General features: G+C 39.3%; 1 protein-coding gene across 1 annotated transcript in view; it reads left to right on the top strand.

Moving 5' to 3' along the window:
• The first annotated feature begins 10,002 nt into the window (after positions 1-10,002).
• Positions 10,003-22,059, top strand: part of LOC147012100 (1-phosphatidylinositol 4,5-bisphosphate phosphodiesterase beta-4-like) — a 203,532-nt gene continuing 191,475 nt past the window's right edge. The window contains exon 1 of the mRNA XM_085858348.1: positions 10,003-10,239. The gene's annotated coding sequence lies outside the window, so the exon portion shown is untranslated. The remainder of the gene's footprint in view (positions 10,240-22,059) is intronic.

The following is a 22,059-nucleotide window of genomic DNA, read 5'->3' as shown; positions in this document are numbered from 1 at the left end:
CCTTGTCAAATAAAAGCTGTCTCGAGAGAAGGTAGAGAAGCAAACCAGAAGTTTCTACGATGATTCTGTACCAAACCATCAAAAATCGAATGTTTTGGATGTTTGACCTCACTATGACCTTGACCTTTGACCGATTTTGACCAAAATCTAATCAGCGCTAGCGACCACCCTCCTGAATCATGTGATGTAATTTCAAATTGGTAGTTTCTTCCGTTCTCGAGTTATCTGTACCAAACCATCAAAAATTGAATATTTGACCTTACTGTGACCTTGACCTTTGACCGATTTTGACCAAAATCTAATCAGCACTAGCCATCACCCTCCTGAATCACGTGGTGTAATTTGACATTGGTGGCTTCTTCCGTTCTCGAGTTATCGTGCCTACAAACAAACAAACAAACAAACAAACAAGCAGTCATAGACTGGTACTTACAAAATCGTCAACTAGACCTCTGACCTTGTCTTATAAAAGCTGTCTCTGGAGAAGGTAGCGACACAAACCAGAAGTTTCTACGATGATTCTGTACCAAACCATCAAAAATCGAATGTTTTGGATGTTTGACCTCACTGTGACCTAGACCTTTGACCGATTTTGACCAAAATCTAATCAGCGCTAGCCACCACCCTCGTGAATCACGTGGTGTAATTTGACATTGGAAGCTTCTTCCGTTCTCGAGTTATCATTTTTTGGATGTTTGACCTCACTGTGACCTTGACCTTTGACTGATTTTGACCAAAATCTAATCAGCACTAGCCATCAGCCTCCTGAATCACGTGGTGTAATTTGACATTGGTTGCTTCTTCCGTTCTCGAGTTATCGTGCCTCCAAACAAACTAACAAACAAACTAACAAACAAACAGAAACGGAAGGCATCAATATACTTACGAAATCTTTAGATTTCGTAAGTAACAAACGGAAGTCATCAATATACTTACGAAATCGAAAGATTTCGTAAGTAATAAATAAATAATGAAAAAAATAAACCAAATCACAAAGCCACCCTTTGGAGTTTAAAGTAATTATGGTTCATAATCGAATAAACATTCATGCTTTGACAAAACAACTACTTATTTATCCCAGTGATCGTAACCGTGCATGGCTTTCCCTTCGGACACAGCAATGCAGCTTCTACAACCTTCCTGCACGAATGAGTACTGCACTTTGATATATTTATTATCAAGGTCTGCTGGATTATGCACGACTGGTCTAACACCTGTTTGCAGGTGTTAGATTTTCTGGTGTCTTCAATTGGTGTTTTCAATGGATTAGAAAATGGCCGTTTGTCGCTATATGATCGGTGTTGCATATAAAGTGTTGCCTTTATCACTCTCGTTACAGTATTTGGGTTTAAATTACGAATGTTCTCTATCACTGTTTTGGAAAACTTGTGTACAGATGAGGTTAAATGAGGTGTAGGCTACTGGGTGTGCCTCCCTACCGCTTTGCTGACGGGTTTAAGCAAAAGACAGCATGTTGTACTTCGCAGACATATTGCAAGTCCATCTATGAGTCTCAATGAGGATGTAAAATGATGTTGTTTTTGATCACACGGAGTTGTTCTTGCTGCTGTTGTTGTTTTGTTGTTTGTGTGCTCCTCCCGTGTCCTTCTAAAAGCTTACTGCTGTTGTAGAATAATAATTGTTATACCGTTTGAACTGCTACATAAAGCTCCCATTCCCACTTCTTCTTCTTTCTCAAGACCAGAAAGAGGGCTTTTAAAATGGGTATCTATGAGGTTAAACGGACACAATTTTTTTTTCCAAGTAAATCGATTATGAGCTTTCCAACAATACCATTTGTATTATTCTATAACAACAAGAACTGCTAAAGTTTGTTCATGCTGCTTCTTCTTCACAACACACACACACACACACACACACACACACACACACACACACACACACACACACACACACACACACACACACACACACACACACACACACACACACACACACACACACACACACACACACCCGATGAAGAGGAGTTAATGAAGAGAAAAAGGAGAGGAGATGAGGCTAACGGTCTCTCAATACCTTGCACGATTGACCGACCGTGCCACCCAGCACATTATGGGGGGATGCTCCGCTGGGCAATACCTCCCTGACAGCTGGCACGTCATCTCCCACTTCGTGGCACTTCATGCAGCTAAGCGTCGATCCAGAGAGTGGGGCGCCACTGTCAGGCATGAAGGAAGGACTTTGGGCGGACTCAGAAGCCAGTGGGTGGAGGAAGGCAGAGTCAAAACGAGTGGGCGTAGTTGCAGACAGGATCAGATGGGTGGAGTCAGCGGCAAGTCGGTGAAGAAGGGCGGAGTCAGCACTGAATGGGCGGATTGTTGATCCCAGGCCAGACAGAGAGCAGGACGAGCCGACAGGAACCAGGAGCGATGAGAAGGGACGGAAAATCATCAGCAGACGGGGAACGCTCGAACTGCCCCACGACCCATCCTTTTATAGACCCTGTGGTGTGGCGTCGGGCGACGACCCGAAGTGACGTGTCGTCACCCGAATGGGGCACTCTGGTTGGGCCCCGGTCAGCACATGGCCCAGCTGTGATGGCCGAAAGCGGCTCCACTTTAAGTATGGCAAGATGATTCCAAGCTGCAGAATGGTCTCACTCAGAACCCCGTGACACGAATCGCCCTGCACCGAACTCCTGGCTCGTGCCCCGGCGACCGGCAGTCAGCGCCGGTCAATGCGCTGCCTGTCCGTTAGCCATGCGGCCCAATCCGTACAGCGCGCCCCGCCCAGAGAGGCGAGAAGACGTCCACCGTCCGCGATAGACACCTGTGGCCGCAGTGGTCAGCGAAGACCGACGGTAAGATGCAGTGGTAAACCCATGCACGGACACGAACAAGATGTGTCCCATTCGTGCCCTGCTCTGTGTATGATAATAAATTACCCCGGGGCTGCTTGTGGGTCCTCCGCCATTGAGCATGCGGTCATTTATCAAAAGCAGTGGTGTGCGTGGTGCCAGCCCTGATTTGTGTCAGGAATTGAGGGAAAAAATTAGATATAATTATTAGATGAAAACTTGGATGAAAAAGAGTATAGATAAAATTATTTGATTCAAAAATGGGTTGAAAAGAGTGTGCCGCGTGCATACTGTACGGCGTTGGAATTTGGTGTGTTGTTCCTACATTCCCCCGGGCGCCGCATTCCTGCAGCGGCACCATCGTGATGGTTATGCTTCCTATTTCTTCTGCGCAGTGGGTGGAAATTACCGCTGTGCTGCACGTGTTCCATACAGCGTGGGCATTTCGTGTTTTGTTTCTTTTGGTCTTCTGTGAGGGCGCATTCTTACGTAAAGGGCGTGGCCGCAGTTTTTACAGGTGGGTGTCCGAGTGCAGTGCCTGCTGGCCTTTGCGAGGACCCATTCTTACAGTGAAAGGTGTGGCCGTGGCTTGGATTTACCTCAGGAATGGAGATAAAGAATCGGAATGAGGTCAGAGATATAATCAGACGTAACTATGAGATTCACACAACACACTGTCCCGATTGACCCATCCCACAAGAGGGAAGGGAATATCTGTACGACATTAATGAAATAACTGTCTGGGGACCACTGTATGATGAGTGCCATTGCGTTGGAGGAATGCGGTTCACAGAACCGCAACAATATATATGTGTGTGTGTGTATATATATATATATATATATATATATATATATATATATATATATATATATATATATATACACACACACACACACACACACACACACACACACACACACACACACACACACACACACACACACACACACACACACACACACACACACACACACACACACACACACACTGTATCTATTTATTACTAAAACTCTCATCTTGTATATATGTATGTATGTTCACGAAATACAGCCAAAACGGTACACGATAGCAAAAAAATTTGGCCCACCTTACTCCCCATTCGTCTGCGTTGTGCAATATCAAGTTTCGTTCAAATCGGTAAACGAAAAAAATTATTAAAAAATCAATTCCCAATTCAGTCACGTACTGTTCGGGAGAATTTGATCAATGCAAACAACCTCAGCGGTATAGTTCGCTGGAGATATCTTTTCTTTCTTGAAATGATTTTTTTCATCAACCGCTGTCACAACGGAAACCCAACGGGTTCAGGGGTCGTCTAGTATAACACTATAAGGCTCCAAACTGTGCATGGTGAGTGCAGAATTGTGTCCCATACAGCCCTTGCTGCACGTCCTGGGAGCGATAAGCCCTGCCTGCCACGCAGGAACATTATCTCTCGCTCAACCAAACATACCTGGAGCCATTAATTGAATGTGGTCGGGATCAGTAATGATGTTGTGAAACCCATTCTCTGACCTCAGCCGAACTCAGTGATGACACCGTCACTACGAAACCGGTTGGTGACTGAAATTTTCGTTCACTCAGTGGCGGATCTAGAGGGGGGGGGGTTGCAACCCCCAACCCCCCATCTAGATCCGCCGTGACAGCTTCTAACATGTTATTACATTTAACATGACTGTAATTTGCTCTGCGAGATGCTCTCTTCCAGGAGCCACAGACATGGCTCTGTGTCTTGACAGTGACGTCATGGTGTTCGGCTTCGGTCAGAGAACGGGTTTCACATCATATATATACATATACATATATGTATGTATGTGTATATATATATATATATATATATATATATATATATATATATATATATATATATATATATATATATATATTTAATATTTTTGTGTTCATAAGTTAATTGCACTATTTCGACAATGTGTACATGATAATATTGTTACGAATTTGGAATTCGATTGCAGACAACATACAGGTTCCTTTAGTCAGCTATATCGATAAGTGCTTGTTCCCTAGATAGCTCACCTTTCATTGTTTAAATGTTCAGAAATTGATTAGATTTGCTGCGGATCGATTTAATAGTTAGGGAACGAACAATGGAGACATCCCTCCCCCTCTTCTGCGAAGAGGAAGAACCCTGCCGTCCCGTGACTCATGATGTCAACAACTCCCTCCCACCCGTGGTTGAGCAGGGGGGGGGGGGGATGGATCACGAGGGCATGAGTCACGACAGGCGTGGAGGAGGGGGCGGAGAAGGATAAGAGGAGATCTTTTCTTTTGTGTTGGGCAGAGTTGGAAGGGCAGAGTTGGAGAAGGGAGTTGAGGGGTGTCGTTCAGCCATCGGGTCCTGCTTGGCTTGCGTTAGGGTCGAGGCCTGCAAAAGCTTTTTGCTTCGGCTGGCTCATTGAGCTTCGGCTGAGGCCTGGCTTGGGAGGAGGCTTTTTGGAGGCTCTTTGCTTTGACGGTTCCGTGAGCTTCGGCTTCTTCTTGGCTCGGGAGAGCTTTTTGCTTCAAGCTGCCCTGTTTGGAAGGAAGTTAACCGGACGCTCGGCTCATGCTGCGAGTGGTGGCTTCTTCTTCTTGGTTCGTGGAGCGCTTTGTTCTCCATTTTGGTTCCCGGCTTGGTGTGACTCATCGACCTCTTCGTGAAGGTGGTTCCTCGGTGAAGCGACGCATCGACGGGAAGGTTCGGCGCCTCGTCTCACCAGCACGTGTTGAGAAGAGCGGGAGGTGGTTTCTCGGGGAAGCGATGCATCGACGGGAAGGATCGGCGCCTCGTCTCACCAGCACGTGTTGAGAAGCGCGGGAGGATTTGCGGGAACTCGGGAAGGATCGCGGCAAGGCGATTGGATCCACATCGTTCTCGCTGGAGCCCGGGTCCGAACAACTTGAAGACCACACAAGGTGGAGAGGTTCGAGATAGGCTATGGGTTTCAGCTCACCTGTCCTCCGAGCTGGAGCTCGTTATTAAAGGCCTCTGCCACCATTTCTTGGGTGTGTGTGTGTGCGTACGTGTGTCCGTGGGCCCGTATAATAAGTAGGAACTGCTGTTAAGTGCAAGTGACTGTACATAATAAGTAGACGGTTGTAGTTCTTTTGTCGTGCTTTTGTTGCTTGTATAATTGCATACGCGTTTTGCCTTGTTTAATTGCATACGTGCTTTATTATAATAAACTAGCTGAAGTACCCGGTAATACCCGGGAAATTTGCCCTATTTTCCTCACGCTAGTTAGACTGAGGCATTAGTTGTATGGAGAAAATTAGGAAGGCTTCTTTTATTCCTCAGATTTATGTAAGGAAGGCTTTATGCTGCCGTAATCCTCAGAGAGGTCATACTTGAAGGCGGCCTTGAGCCACTCTGTTTCTAGCAGCAGTGGCAACTGTCCTTGATGTCCTGCCAAAACCCGGACCGAGAAAGCTGGAACGTGAGTTTTGTGCTTCTCTCGCCCGTCGGTGTTACGCTCTATTTGCAGTTAGGCGACACTCTCTCTGCAGCCGACTCTGCTTGCCTGGCTCGTTCATGAGCAGATATATCAGCAGTAAGACGACTCTCTCTCTCTCTCTGCAGCCGACTCTGCTTGCCTGGCTCGTTCATGAGCAGATCTATCAGCAGTAAGACGTCTCTCTCTCTCTCTCTCTCTCTCTCTCTCTCTCTCTCTCTCTCTCTCTCTCTCTCTCTCTCTCTCTGCAACTGACTCCGCTTGCCTGGCTCTTTCATGAGCAGATCTATCAGCAGTTAGCTGTTGCCGTGCGCGTGCAGTTCGAGAATTCAAATAACAGGAGGAGAATGTGTATGTTTAAAAAGTCAACGAATTCGAACATTTTGTATTTCAAAAAACCCAAGCGTTTTTAACCATGAAGCCTTTTGTTACGATTAATACGCCGGCGCACTATTCGAAAGCTATTTTTTATGGAATTTTTTTTCATTTTTTTTTTTTCATTTTTATGGAAAGCCACTTAGCGCATCCTGGAGCTGAATGTTAGGTCTATATGTGTGTAAAGTTTCATCAAGATCGGTTCACTGGTCTAGGAACTTATTGGTTACAAACAAACAGACAGACAAACAGACAGAAGGACTGCCATTTATATCGTAGATGTCCTTGTGTGAATGTAAACCTGTTCGTTGCGTCCATTCCCTCTTTGAACTGCCCCATCTTGCACTCAGAATATAGTTGGTTGTTAAATAGCCGATAAATAGAATCGGGTCCGGCGAGGTCTGGCGATAATACCCGCTCGGTTATCCCAGGACGGAATGGACCGCTTAAGCGGTTCGTGTCCAAGCAGGCCTTCGCCGAGGTACGGTCCCTCGGTAGGTTACCCGTGCGGGTACTTAGGTATATCGATATTCGGCGATTGACCCTATTTCGCGCAGGTAGAATACGGACTGGGCCGTGGTGGGATTAAAAACCCACCCGTGACTGGTTTCTGGGGTTGTTCCAGAAAGTCACGACTGGATTGTTCGTTCGGTGGGCGAAAAGACCGCTATTGGTTAGACGCGGTCATTCGCACGCCTACGGGCGGGAATTCTACAACAATATGCAATGGGTGGGATGGTCAGAGGACTGAATTGAGAAGTTAAAATTGAGAAAAGGATGATGACAAGGAATGACTAGGAAAGGAAAAGAAGGTGTGGGAGTAAAATGAGAGGAGAGATTGCTAAGGCCTTTAAAATAGAATGGAGAGAGAGAGAGAGTGGTGGTATGGTGCGAGTTTGAAAACTATTCCATTTTGCATACGAAAACAATGGATGCTGTTTGTGAGAGAGCTATGACTGCTTTACTCCCATATACGTTGTATAGTCATCATGATTTATGCATCTCAAAATTCTGCTTGATTGCGTTCAGGGGTGGCCTGAGCAGTCCCGGCGTCTTGTAATAATTGGTCTAAAATTGAAACAAAGTAAAAGTGTATTCCGTGCAAAGGATTCTTACTTCAAAAGTTTGACAGACTGCAATATTTTATTTTTTTTCTATATTTTATTTCACACTCTTGACTCACCTCGATTCTCATTTCTGTATATTGATTACATTGAAGTATTGAGGAGAGTGGTCAGAATAAGTTGGCTCTAAAGGTGCTTGTGCAAGATTCAAATGAGTGAGAACTAGATTTGTATTTATTTCACCGGCACAGTTATTTAATTAGCAATTGAAATGACCACAAATTAATATTTAATTTTTGTTCTGACTATTTATTTAAATAACTTCAAATCGAGATATCGGTTCATCGCTGACGAGCATACCTTTCCAAGTGATTAGGAGAAAAAAAAAAAGCATTGTGTTGCGACCTCATACAAAAGCTCGGTGGTACCTCTGATGTTGTTGAGAGAAGATGGCTCGGTACAATGTCTAACAAGATAGCACAGAGAACAACATGTCATACATCAATTGTATTTTGAGGAGTGAAAGATAGATTGAAACTTGCTTTAAAATCTATTATAACTGCAGTCTTTACTCTATCCTGGCTTGTTTGTTTTTTTGCCCTTTTTCATTTACATCCAAATTACATTGTCTGACCTTCTCACAAACTCTTCTGTTGTTATTTGCCTCTTAATGCAAGTATCTGCAATGAAGCAAGATATAAGTTGTATAATAGAGTCTCAATATGATGAAGAGATAAGTTGTGTTGTACAATCATTGTATCAAAAATTTGTTATACCAGTACTCCACCCCACCCCTCCCCTGACCTCCACCTTCTGCCCCCACCCAACCTCCACTCACTCCCTCCTATTGTTTTTTCCACCTGTGGATTCAACATCCTCAGTCTCTTCAATCTCATTCTTCCCTCGAGGGCTTCAGGACAGTTGTTCACCACCATCTCAGGCCATCCCCCATCCATAACCATGATCTTTTCCATCCCCATTAACCTTCCCCAAGCACACCACTTTCCAAGTTTCCATCAAGTTTTTCCTTCTACTTCTGTGATTGACAGTTTGCAGCTGTATCCATCTTGTTCACTGCACGTGTTCTCCTCAACCCCTCATTTTTCCTCCCATCCAATATTTCTCCAATATTTTGTAGCTCAACCCTGCTGTTGGAATCCAACCCTCCCCCCTCTCCCCTTTTACTGTACTTTTTATTCTGTTATGTCCTGATCCGTTCTGTGTTCTCACTCCTCCATGAGCCTCAACATTATGCAGTGTACACAAAAGCTCTACATCTCACCTTAAATACGGTTCAGTGTGCATTCCTGTATTTCTTGTTTGCCTGAAACAATCCCAAACAAACTGGTTTTGTAAAATGTCAATCCTCAAGATTTTCTTGACGATGTTCAAGTTTTATTCTCCTTTCTTCTACAAATCTACACAGTAAGTGGTTCATTGTTGTTGTTCTGAAGATCTCAAAGGCAAGTTTAATCGATTTGTTGTGACCTTCCTTGGGCGTCTCACCATGAGAAGCCTCATTAACTTGCCACAGTGTTTATAAACCCGGGAGGAGTCCAGATAAGGGGCAGGAGCCAATCCTATCCTTTAATTTGAATATATTCACTTGGGTATAAATCTTTCGGTCTATTCTTTACAAAAGATAAAGTGGGATCCTCAATGCAATCCATAAGCAGGTCTGGGCAAACAAGGCCAAAAGGGGGGGGGGGGGGTTACAGCTCATGTGTATCATATGCTTCTAGACTTGTTAATTGGCAGAACGTAGACAACTGCTAATTGGTGAGCATCACAATATTGCATTGTTTATCTTTTTTTTGAGTGACGTTCAGGAGATTCCTCTGTAAACTATCTTGGAAAATGTCACAAAAGGTAATTGTCTCGATTACTCACTGAGCAAAGCCTGATACCCACATTAATCACACAAATTTTCATTTGGATTAGGATCCGCATTCCGAATTGACCGCAGTACGAAGAACACGTTACCAGGGAATCATCAGAACCGAGGAAATAAAATTAAATAAAACTTGCATGGTGTATCATCTTTCTCCAAAATGGATACGTATTACTTGACCGTAAACAAACGTTCACGAACATTGTACATGCTTTGTTGAAATTCTTTTTATTATATAATATATTATTTTCATTCATCTCAAAACTACATTTTTGCTGTGTCGTGGTACATACATGCTTGCATACGGCTGTTCTCCACCACAGGTTCCCCTGCGACTATAAACAAAGGCTACATCTGCCTAATGCAGCGCTGGGAGGGAGGCCAGGGAGTCTGGGTGATAATGTTTGGCCCTTGAAGCGCAGGCAGGAGGGGTGGAGGATATTTGAGGGGAGGGAAGAGAAGGGAAGGGCTGCCTCGCCTCGTTTGGCGTAATGTTGCGACTGCTTCGTCAATTCAGCTGAGGAGTTCCGTTCTACATGGAACAGCACTGCATGAGAGAGTGTTCTCGTGTACACACTCCATCTTGTACTAGGCCCTTCTTCCTGGAAGCGTTTTTTGTGCAGCTGCCTTCTGTATAGGTAAGCATTGGCCATGTGTATGCATGTGCATGTGTTATCTCTCCCTTGCCTGTTGTGGTGCAAAGAAAGCAGTTTTACATGTCATCGATTTGGTCTGAGACGAATGTGTTTCGGATATAAATTTAGTCCTGGTAGTTGTTTAATCTTATATGCTTTGTACTTGGGCTATATAGTGTGATTGGGGTCGTAACAAAGGAGCGTGTAACCAATTTCCTAAGAAGGAATGCTTATCTTGGAATTCCTTTTTGAAAGTCCATCAAGGGGCTATAGTCATAATCTATCTCATTGTGTTAGTCGTCAAACAAGTTACCTGTTTCTCAAAAGTGAACCCATCTTTCAATCTGATTACTAAAGGTCAGCGATACCAAATCATGCTCAAGGTCAAGATGTAATGTTCTCGAACAAGAATCTTGTCGTTATTGGTAATGAGCAGCAGAACACCTAGAGAAACTGGTTTCAAATGAACATTTCTGATTTTTGAGCCAAATTATCATCACGGTGAAATACACTCCTCGAGTCAGACAGAAGCGATTAGGAATCAAAAAGAAATTGATGAGTCAACCTACCTACCTAAATATTTTCTTTTTTGAGACAATAGCCCCAAATCCCTAAAATTTTCCAATTCATTCTTTAATTCATTTTTTTTAATTCCCTCTTGTATGATTCCACCCCAAAGAGGAATCGGAAAGAGAAAAAATTGTGCAATTTCTCCTCATTTCGTGGATAACAAAATGGTAGGAATGTGAGCTCTGCCTGGAGTAAAAAGATGGAGACGATGTAAGAAATGTGAACTTTATTCCCCCCTGTAATCAGTCAGTCTAATGCTTGAAGCATTACCAATAGAAAGTTTGTTGTTATCTTTGAAGGAATTGTTATTTTGTTGTCATGGTAATTGTTTAAGCGAAAAGGTACACCTTAACTTTATGCGGTGTTGCGTTTTCTGAAAGCTGAATTGTATTGTAATCCTTCAAACCCATGGTTTTCTTTATCCAGCTGTTCTCATTTTTATTTTGTGGTTCTTTGCTTCTCTTGTGGTGTTTCTTTTTGCAATTGTCTGCTAATGTTAGAAATCTCTGTGCCAAAGCAATTTCAATTGCTTTCCTTACTGAAGATGTCTGCTTGGAGGTGAGAAGTAAGTAACATGAAAGCGAAGTAAATTTAAAATGTTTATATTTTAACTTTCATCAGTTTAATTACATGAAGTTTAAGTCAAAATGCATGCTGCATGTTCAATTAGTTCAACAAGTTCTGATTGATTGTGAAACAGATTGTTTGGTGGGAGAGTCTTGTTGAAGATTGCATGAAAATACAGTGAGAGGTGTGAGAAGAGGATGGGGAGACAATGTGTCAGTACTGGATGAACTGAAGTCGGTGCTGCTATGCTGAAATAAAAAAGGAAAGCTGAAGAGAGAGGATGGAGAGTTGTTTGAGAGGAAGAACCTGGGCTCAGGTAGACCAGCGAAAAGAGCACAAATAGGGAAGAGCCTGCCACGTCATGCATCGGCTGCCCTTGAAAGTGTTATTTATCAACAGTTTAAACATCCGCTGAATAATGACCTCATCCATTGCTACAATGATTTGATGGTGGATGTGTCATTTTTGTGGATCTCCTCTTTTTTTTATTTACTTATGTACGAACAGCATGGCGAGTTTATGTAAGTGACCCCCAAACAAGATCTTTGGACGAAAGTCATTTGCTCATTCTTCGCTAAGTTGGTTCTATTTATAGTCAGGTGAACGTTTAATACACCGGGTTAAAAAGATTTGAAAGGAAAGGACTTCATTTCCATGTGGTTGAGGTTATAAAACTAGTTTAACATTTTCCAGAACTCAGTGTTTAAATGTCCTGCAGCTGATCTTGTTGCCTATCGTTATCCTCTACTTAGTAGTTGGTGAGTTGTGAACTGCAAACAAAAAGGAAGAGAGGAGATTGTTAATATGTTAATTGTGAGAACGTCAGCCCATGGAATGGCCAGTCCTGATAATCCTCCCAGCAAACTTTGACCATGAAGAAATCCTCCCTACTCAAGGCTGTGCACTTCACTCCAGTGGCAGAGGACTTGAATCGTACATCAAATTCACGCTGTAATAACCAAGAGCAGTATTATCGTTCATTGTAAAAGGTTGTCCTTTGTTAACTCCACCACCAAAAGTGGACGGAGATTATGTTTTCATCCCTGTTTGTCTGTCAGTGAGCAGGATATCTCAGACAGTTATGTATGGATTTGGACGGGATTTGGTGGGCCGGATGGGTGTGTGACAAGGACTAACGGTTAGATTTTGGTGAAGATCTGGATCTGGCTACTAGACATCTTTAACTGATTCTTCACCATTGAGAGATCGGGCCAAAAACGACAAATAGCACGATATCTCAGACAGTTATGGACGGAACTTGTTGGATGAGTTGTTGTCTTGTTTGCTTGTTTTTATTTACAGGTATCTTCATGTTTGTTCAACTTCATGTTTGCAAACTGTCTTGCAAAAAAGTGCTCGATGAACTGTACTCACTGATGATCATTTCCACTTCTCTCTGGACTTGCACCTTATGTGGTTGACCGTAAGAAGAGATTTATTTATTTATTTTAAATACAGTTGTAATTAAATAAATATAGTGCAGACCCCTTTCCTCCTCTCCCACTTTCTCTTTTCCCATCACCTCCATCTATGGTGTTGTGTTCTGCAAGTGCAACGTTTCAAATAAATAAAATTTATCAGTGTGACGGGAAAGTGCCAGGTGTAGACTGAGATGTGTCTGCGGTTTGGGTTTGCTCAACTTTCATTTTGTACAGTGATCGAGTCTTGTGTAAGAGCTCCACACCACTATCGGGAAGATGTTTGATCGTCAAGCGCTCGCATGAGTGATGACAAAATGTACCGGCAATGTAACATTCAATTAACTTACTTTATTTTTGTTATTTTTAATGGACCAGGAGAGGAATACAATTTGTCAAAGCAGTTGAAATCATTTGATACATTTTAAATGCGATGCTGTCATAAGAGGGAGTGGTATTGAGATAAATTTGTTCCTCCAAGCTTGGTGTTCTTACACTTTGTTAGGTCGTTAATCGTGGAAATATCAACACGCAGCAGTTCTGTGAAGCCTCAGAAAGAACAGCGAGTATTTTTATTTAGTTGTCATCATCCATATCCCATTCATCCCTTTAGATAGTTAAAACAACTCTTTGAAAAGACTCGGCCATTATGTGCATGTTCTCTTGCAAAATCGTTCATTCCTGCTCTAATCTATTGGGGCACTGTATCAACAGGTTGGGTTCAATCCTCACGATTGATGACAGATGTTTTACAGAAACAGTGAGCATTTACTCCAATTCTTAAAAATCGGAGCACCGAGGATTCCTAATGCTTTTGGCCATCTTGAAGATCGCATCAAATTTTTTTTTTATTATTATACATAGTCGAGGCTCGTGGAAGAGCTCGGACTTGCACACTGAATGTATCAGGCCGCAACAGGACAAAAGGAACAGCACAGAAAGGGGTAAACACCATCAGCAGAGTTGAAGGCCAAGATAGAGGGAGACAGACAAAGAATGGAGGTCAGGAGAATATGCATGGGGTGGACAAGATGGATGCAGAAGGAAACTCTCAGGAGGGAAAACTGGGAGTTTGGAAGGAAGATGGATTGGGGTGGCATGACGGCTGGGGTTAACGGGGGTAGAAAAAGATCATGATTTTGGATTAGGGATGAACTGAGATGGTGGTGAACAGCTGTCTTGAAGACCTGGAGGAAAGAATGAGATTGTTGAGGATCCACTTCTATGGTAAAGCAGTCTATCACTTGTTGACCTTTCAAGGTTGTATTGCCACCCTCAAAACCCATTATTGACATTTTTATTTGCTGGAATTCTAATACCCTGCATTTGTTGATGATGTGTTCTGTCTTGATTTTGAGAAATTGGAAAAGGGAATAAGCAAGGACTGGTAAAAATTTTCATGAAGAACATGAAAACGTTTGTATCGTTGAACACAATTTAATATGTTCTTGTTTCATATGCCACCTGTGGCTGCTGGTTGCATCATTTCTGGAAGCATGGCTGTGCCACTGATGCAGTGCCTCCTGTTCCCAGTAAGCTGGTACTCATTTTGCCAACTTCAGAAGGATGACAGGCTGAGTCAACCCACCTGGTGTTATGTAACAGCACAACAGATGTTCAAACTCAACACCCTAAAATCTTAAACCAGCCACCTTAACCATGAGGCCAACACCAGGCTGAATTGAACATGATTGGTAATTTGCGATGGGGCACTGCCATTTATGGGGGAATCTGCAAAGCAGAAACGAATGGTACATTCTTAAATGGAATTGTGAATAAGTTGAAATGGAAATATGGTATTCACACAGTCGAACACCGCACCACTGTCTGGGAGCAGTGGGATTCATTGTCTCTACACTTTGTTTAAGCGTGGGCATGTAATGGCCAACACGTTGGAGAGAGCACGTCTCTTGGGTTGTGCACAGCTTTCATTATAAATCAGATGACCCACAGATATCAACAGACTTTGCAATTAGTACTTCACCACATGGTCTTTCATGCAGGTGCGCTTCACCACCTGCACCTTCACCCAATGGCAAAAGACAGACACAAGTCAAGTTGAAACAACACATCCTAATTTTGATATGACACACAATGTCTGACACTCATATGGCATACACTGGCCAGCTTTATCCCACAAGAGACAAAAACTCGTGTTTCGTATAACAAATCTAGTTGAAGTTTGACAGTGCATGCCCAAAGTAATACTCAGAGCAGGATGACATCATGATCATTCTGCCAGTGCAAGACTTTGACTGGCATTGGTATCACCTCCAGGTCCTACATAGCTTTGCCTCTGGCTGCTGGTTGCATCATCTTCTGAACACACAGCTGTGCCTTCTTTTTCCAGAACACTGGTATTCATTTCATCCACCTCTGGAGGATGACAGGTTGAGTCAACCACACCTGGTGTAAATTCAACAACCAACACGAAAAACCCTGAGATCTTAAGCAGCCACCTTAACCGTGAAGCCAACACCAGGCTTTCGTCCTACATGATAAAACATAAATGGAAAACATTCCATGTGGGCCTGTCAAAAATATGCAACTCGGAATCCTGCAATTTTCCAACTTATTTATTTATTTTCGCATTCTGTAAGGATATCCTATTCTTATTGGCCAAGGGGAATTACCTGCATTTGTAATCACATGTTCAGCCTTGAAGCTCGTGAGCTTGTGAATTGATATTTTCGAGGTCTGATGTGCCTTGGCAAGCGATCTCGTAGCTCTGAAGTCGTTTACCTATGCTCTGAAGTTTATCATGCACAGCCAGGTGAAGACTGTGACATTTTTCTCACATTCTGTTCACACCGTGTTAGCACTAGCTTTGTTTATTTTCCTCTTCATGTCCTTTGGGCCTTCTCCTTACCCTCCAGGTTCCGGCATGCAGGATTACACCCATGATTTATTGCATGTCGTTGCAGCTTTAGGCGGCACTCAGCACCATGAGTGCTTACCTTGCAGATAAAGTGTAAGCTTTGGATGCCTGTTGGTTTGTTTAAAATTTTGACCTTGGTATGTACGAAGAGAAAATCTCTTGCACAAGAGGCACATGTGCACCAAAAACGACAAGGTTTGCCATTAAAATTAAGTTTATAAGATGTTGTATAATTCATTGACGGTTGTGAATAGTCGTTATTGTTTGATAAGATGGTTCACTTACATTTGAGCTGTTCAGTCTGGATTCCATTGCATTGACCTGACAAGAGTGGCAGGACATTAACCTGATGTTGGATTAGCAGTTAAGGTGGCTGGGTTAAGATCTTAGGGTCTTGAGTTTGAACCCCTGTCGTGTCATTGAATTAACACTAGGTGGGGTTGATTCAGCCTGTCATAATTCCGAGGTCAGCGAAATGAGTACAAGTGTCCTGGCAATTGAGGGCAGTAGGGTGAATATACTGATTCTGGCTCACTTTTCCCCATGTAAATGAATGGGGGATTTTCAGCGATTCATTTTTTTTCCCCGAAAAAGTAAACCCCCTTTTTATCCTAAGGTATATTTATTTGTCTCCCCTTTTAACCTAGGGACACTTTTTTTCAAATAACCAATGCAATAAGATAAAGATTTGTTCAAGTCGTCAAGTAGTAATGTGATTTGTTAAAGGTGTTTCTTAAGAAATATCTGAAACATGTAAGCCTCGGGACACTCTTTTTCAAATAACCAATGCATATTGTTTAGCTCACTCATTGAACCTATAAAGATTTGTTCATTCTCAAATTCCTTCAATAGTTTAATTTTCTTTTTACAATGATCCCCATCTAAAATATTAAAAAATAAAACATTTGAATCTTTATATTTTTAAGATACCCCTTTTGTGCCATTATGAAATGATAAACTTCTCTTAATGCTCTTGTTTGACCACTTCCTGAGCCACATATCATTTTGAGATTATAGTAAATTGTTTTTTCATTGTTCAATTGATAACCATCAAAGTTTTCAGTCCATTCAAGGATATTTATTTTTTTCTTTACATCCTCCAACTTACTAGTTTTTAAATTGATTCGCTTATTTGTTTTATTTACCTTTGTTTTAGTTATTTTTTCAATAAGACTTATTTGATATTTTTCACATTCATTATGTTTTCCATTTATATACCAAGACTGAGATTTTCTCCACTCTTTAGTTTGATTAATACTTGGTTTGACCATTTATATATTGTGAAAAAACACGGTGGTAGCCCTTAAAAACCCTAACCCATCTTCCCATCATTAAAACACAATATATTCTATACACTCTATCATACAATATCCATATGGAACACAATCTATTCCATTATCTAAAAGAAATCTCTTATCATCAAAGGCTCCTCATGCCTTTTTATTTACTTCTTCACTATATATGTTATGTTTATAACTTCTTATTGTATTCATTTTCCTATATTCTTCTTTCTTATTCATCAAACAATTATAATAATTTCTAAAAGTTATTGATTTCTTGATTACATATTTCTTTATTCCCTTTAACCTCTTATCAATCTGATCATCATACTTGTAAGCATATGCCTTTGCTCTCAATCCAATAAACTCACTCATTACTTTTCCACCCAACTCATCTTTAAACTTACCAATAACCGTTTCATTCTTTTTGGAAAATAACTCACTCTTCTTCCTAAAAATACTTGTATCATATACTCCAATATTTTTCTTCATATCTTTGTAAACATCATCAGGTTTTATATCTAGGATAAAACTATCAGTGTCTATATACAACAATGAAACATTTTCACCATACTCTTTCTTTAAGCCATTATACAAATAATCATACATCAATATCTTTGATAAATCAAGAACTGCTGTTCCAATATAAATTGGTTTATCCATTACAATACTTTCCTTTTCCATATGAATAGTTGAAAAGTTCTCTGAAAAAACCTCTTCTCTCTTAAAACTTGGTTTATTTATCAATCTTGAAGCTTCTTTCCAAGATGTTGCAAATCTAATGTTTTGCCTGTTTCTAACATTCTCCATTGTCTTTCCAAAGACAGCATTATTCATCAATTTATAGAATTCCACTTCAAATTTTACTTTTGTATTTGTTCTCATGTCTGTATTGAATTTAATATACTTTTTCATCCAAGGACTTTGTTTCAATTTTAAAACTCTATGAATTTTAGCTATTCTCAATCCTTCTCTCAAAAACTGTTTCAGGCTTCTCTGATGCAAAACATATCCCTCTTTATCATAGAATGTTGTTAATGACTTTTCCGTTGATTTGCCTTTAACATTAAAACTTTAATGCTAATCACATAACCATTCTTTCTTGGGGGTTTCTTTCTCACATGCAAAAGGAAGGTCTTTCTGCTTATTATGAAGATCACTCGGGTACCTCAAATCAACTTCAAAATAATAACCTTCTTCTTCCTCATTCAATTCCTCTTGAGAAGAAATAACAATATTCATCAAAGCCTTTTCATAATCCTTTTCTTCCACCCACTCTAATTTACCATAAGGCAGAGATTGAGATATTGCCCATCCATACAAATTATTAGCATCAAAATACATCAAATAATTACTATCTTTTTCACTATCATAATTTGGAAGATATTTATTATTTGCTTTGGCATATCTTTTTGAACATACTTGTGATATTCCACCTCTCTTAGACTTCTCAATCATCAAAAGCATATCTACATCACTGATTAAATCTATATCTTGTTTTGTCATTTTCAACATTGCACTCCAAGCTAAACCAGGAGCTGTGAAATAGTGGGCAGGATCTAATCCATAACAATTTTTATTATGACAGAGTGATCTAAAAGCTTCAAACACATCAGCTAACAATAAAACATCTGTTTTTAGATACAAATCATGATATTCTCCAAGGTTCTTTATCTTAAATATTTTCCAAATTTCTTGTGCGTGTTTATATTCCTTATCACTTATCTCTTCTTCATAAAGGTTATTATAGAAACTTTCTTTTGAAGGAAGTTGTGTTTCTTTAAATCTCATAAATGAATCCATATAATCATAAGGATAAATTCCCTTACTTGTAAGAATTTTCTCTTTACTTTGAATTTCATTCCTTGTTTGAATTTCCTCTCTCGTTAGAATTCCCTCTTTACTCAGAATTTCATCTTTAATCAGAATTTCCTCTTTAGTAAGAATTTCATTCATTGTTTGAATTTTCTTTATTATTGGAATTTCATCTTCAGTTAGAATTTCTTCATTAATTTCCTCATTAATTAGAATTTCCTCTTTACTTTGAATTCTCTCTTTAATCTGAATTTCCTCTTTAGTGAGAATTTCCTCTTTTGGAAAGAATGAATTAAGATTTGGAAAAGACCCCGTGGAGCTTAGATTTGATGCTGGGTAGGCGAGTGGTGTTACCATGAACTTGTAAGAATCTAGAAACCGAATACAAGTTAAAGGTTTTGTGAATATCATTTTGGTGAATGAAATATACTTTTGACTTGTGTTTGTTATGGCAGAAATATTCCCTGGTGTTTTTGAAAGTTCATTTATAAATAGATGTGTATCATAGTTGGCGCTGTTGTGAAGAAAGACTGGAATAAAAGAAGGGAATTTATAATTAAGATTACAACAGGAATGAGTGGGACCTCTATATTTGCCAGTAAGATGACAATGATGCCTAACTTTAGACTCCTCAATTCCCCCCCCCTCACAAATATGACATATTGTTCTTTCTAAATTCTAATTTTTCTTCTTCGCTTAATTTCATCGGTTCATTTGTTTCTTTCATTAATTTAGTTAGTCTTATACAATCCTTTTCTAATCGTTTTACAAACTCTTGTGAAGCTTTTTTTCCACTATAATGTTCAAGTTTATTATACTTTTCTCCAACAGATGATTTGATATAATAACAGAAACCACAAGGAATATGTTTTTGATATTTATTTGTATATGATTCTTTTGGATTAGGAGAAGCAGTATTTATCTTTTTTGGGATACATTCAAAATCAGCGTATATCACAAATGGATGCATGATAGATTTATTATAATCTTCAAAAAAATCTTTTCACCAGGTTTAGGCATTGTAATTACAGCTGATTTATGATTACTACAATATTTTGAATGTTGTTCTCATCGTTCTTTTGTATGAAATGAATTACATGAAATAAGACATCGCTTACAAGGATATATTTTGTTTGCTGTTCTGAATACCTGAGAAGAGATTAATCTTGATAAATTATTGATGTATGTATAATGTGAATTCTTTCCAACACTAAAATATAAAAGATCAATGTGTGTTTCTTCATTTTTATAGTTGTTTGAAATTTTTAATATTCGAACTTTGTTTGTATCCATTAATCCATATACATTAATAGAAAGATTATTCTTTTTCTCAAATTTAGGAATATCTATTAGTGGCATTGGGAATTTAAAATCTTTAATGTCCAAGGTATTCTCATATTTCATATATTGTTTTACTCTTTCTGAATTACAATTTGGTGGATGTAAGTGAGCAAGAACAGACCAGAGAAAACATTTATTATCATTGTTCTTAATATTAACAACTGCCTTCTTTAGTTTTATTTCTTTTGGTAATTCAATATAAGAAGAAGCTTTAAGAGGGTTTGATTTTAGAATGTGTGTATCTAAAAAGATAATTTTTTAAAATATGAAATCCACTTCCTACCACTGTATTATCAACATCCTCCTCTTGTCTTGATAGTTCTTCATAAACCCCACCATTCAAAAAATCTTGGAATGATGTTATAAACTGAAGATCTGTTCTCATATAAGGAGTTTGTTCTTCATCTTGTCTTTTTATATTCATTTTCACTCCCATATAAAACTTTAAAGTTTTCATTTCTTTTAATGTCTTTCTAATAACTTTTTCAACATCAGGTTTCACTATTTCAATTGATTCAGCTATTGATGATGGACCGGGTTCTCCAAATTGAAAAATCCTTATTTTTATATGCCCTTTAAATGCCCCATCAGTGTTTTCAATATAATAGTCTCCCTTTACTTTAAACTCATTTTTCTTGTGTTTTTATGATTGAAGATGTCTATTATAACTACTCTTCAAAACATCCTTTGAGCAGATATCACAATGTTTTCTTTCCAACTCAAGAGGAGATATTTGATGAAATAGATTAAATGTATGTTTGTTGGTTTGAAGGTGTTTTTTTTATAATATTTATATTCGTGATTGCAAACATCGCAGTACGTTGTATTCACCATATTTATAGAATAAAACTTTGCTAAAACTAAAATTTTCTTGATGAAAATTTCGTTGAATTTATAGGTGAATCTGTGCTTAAAACCATTTTATCCTCCAACTTTTTTCACTTAATAAATACAATGTTTCAAGACACAAAAGACAAGTTTCAATCGATCTCTTCATTTGTAAAAGATACTGAGAAATATGTCAAGGATGTAAAATTGAACAAAGATAAATATAACAACTATTGGATTAAAACAATTATGGTGGATAAGATGAGTTCTTCAATTTCCTTCAGTGGAAGGGCTTTTCGTATACCTGGAAGAACATCAATTAAAGTATCTCTAACAAAAGTTTCTCCTCTTCTTCTGGCAATATATTCAAAACCAAAAAAAGCAATGGAACAAGAAAAAGTATCAAAAAATAAAAACCTTATGGATGAAGCTTCAGAAAGAAAAGAAAAGACCATCTGTAATATGCAAGGAGAAATTTGTATTTTTTTCAACAACCCTAAAGATGTAAATCCTGATGAAATAAAGGATGCTAATATATCAGGTGAACTGACATTTCGTTCAATAGTAGTTAAGGATCATTTTAAAATTACCTTTAATATAAAAAATGTTGTAGTTGAATCTGGTAATGAAAAAAAGTATATAGATATCGATGGTAATATCATTAAATATGAGTCAATATGCAACTGAAAGTATAGATGAATTTCACTTTAAGTAAAGTTTTACTTTATAAATATGCTAGACTTCCCTGATTCTCCATATGACAAATTTGAGAATTGTCCTGCGTGTGAAAGACGGCGTTTTAACACAGAGTCAAAAGCCTATAAACAATGTATATTCTGTGATTATCTTCTAATTAATGATAATAAAAAATTTAAAAAGGAAAATAATTCTTTTTGATTTACACCAAAAATGAATTACTTTCCAAGATTGATTAGAGAAATGAATGAAAAGTATGAGGGTGATAACACATCTTTCCTTACAAGGGAAGAAACTGAACGTATTCGAGAAATGTTCAACGGATTGTTGTTATATATTATTCATTGATGTGATTTTCAGGGAAATATTAATACAAGATATTGCATAAATAAAATAATGGATTATCTTGAAATTAAACCTGAACTTAGGA

The sequence above is a fragment of the Eptatretus burgeri genome, chromosome 15 (assembly GCF_056783735.1).
Source record: "Eptatretus burgeri isolate ZD-2024b chromosome 15, Ebu_testis_v1, whole genome shotgun sequence".
Lineage (NCBI taxonomy): Eukaryota > Metazoa > Chordata > Myxini > Myxiniformes > Myxinidae > Eptatretus > Eptatretus burgeri.
The sequence above is the reverse complement of the archived record's forward strand: the minus strand, read 5'-3'. Positions and strand labels throughout refer to the sequence as shown.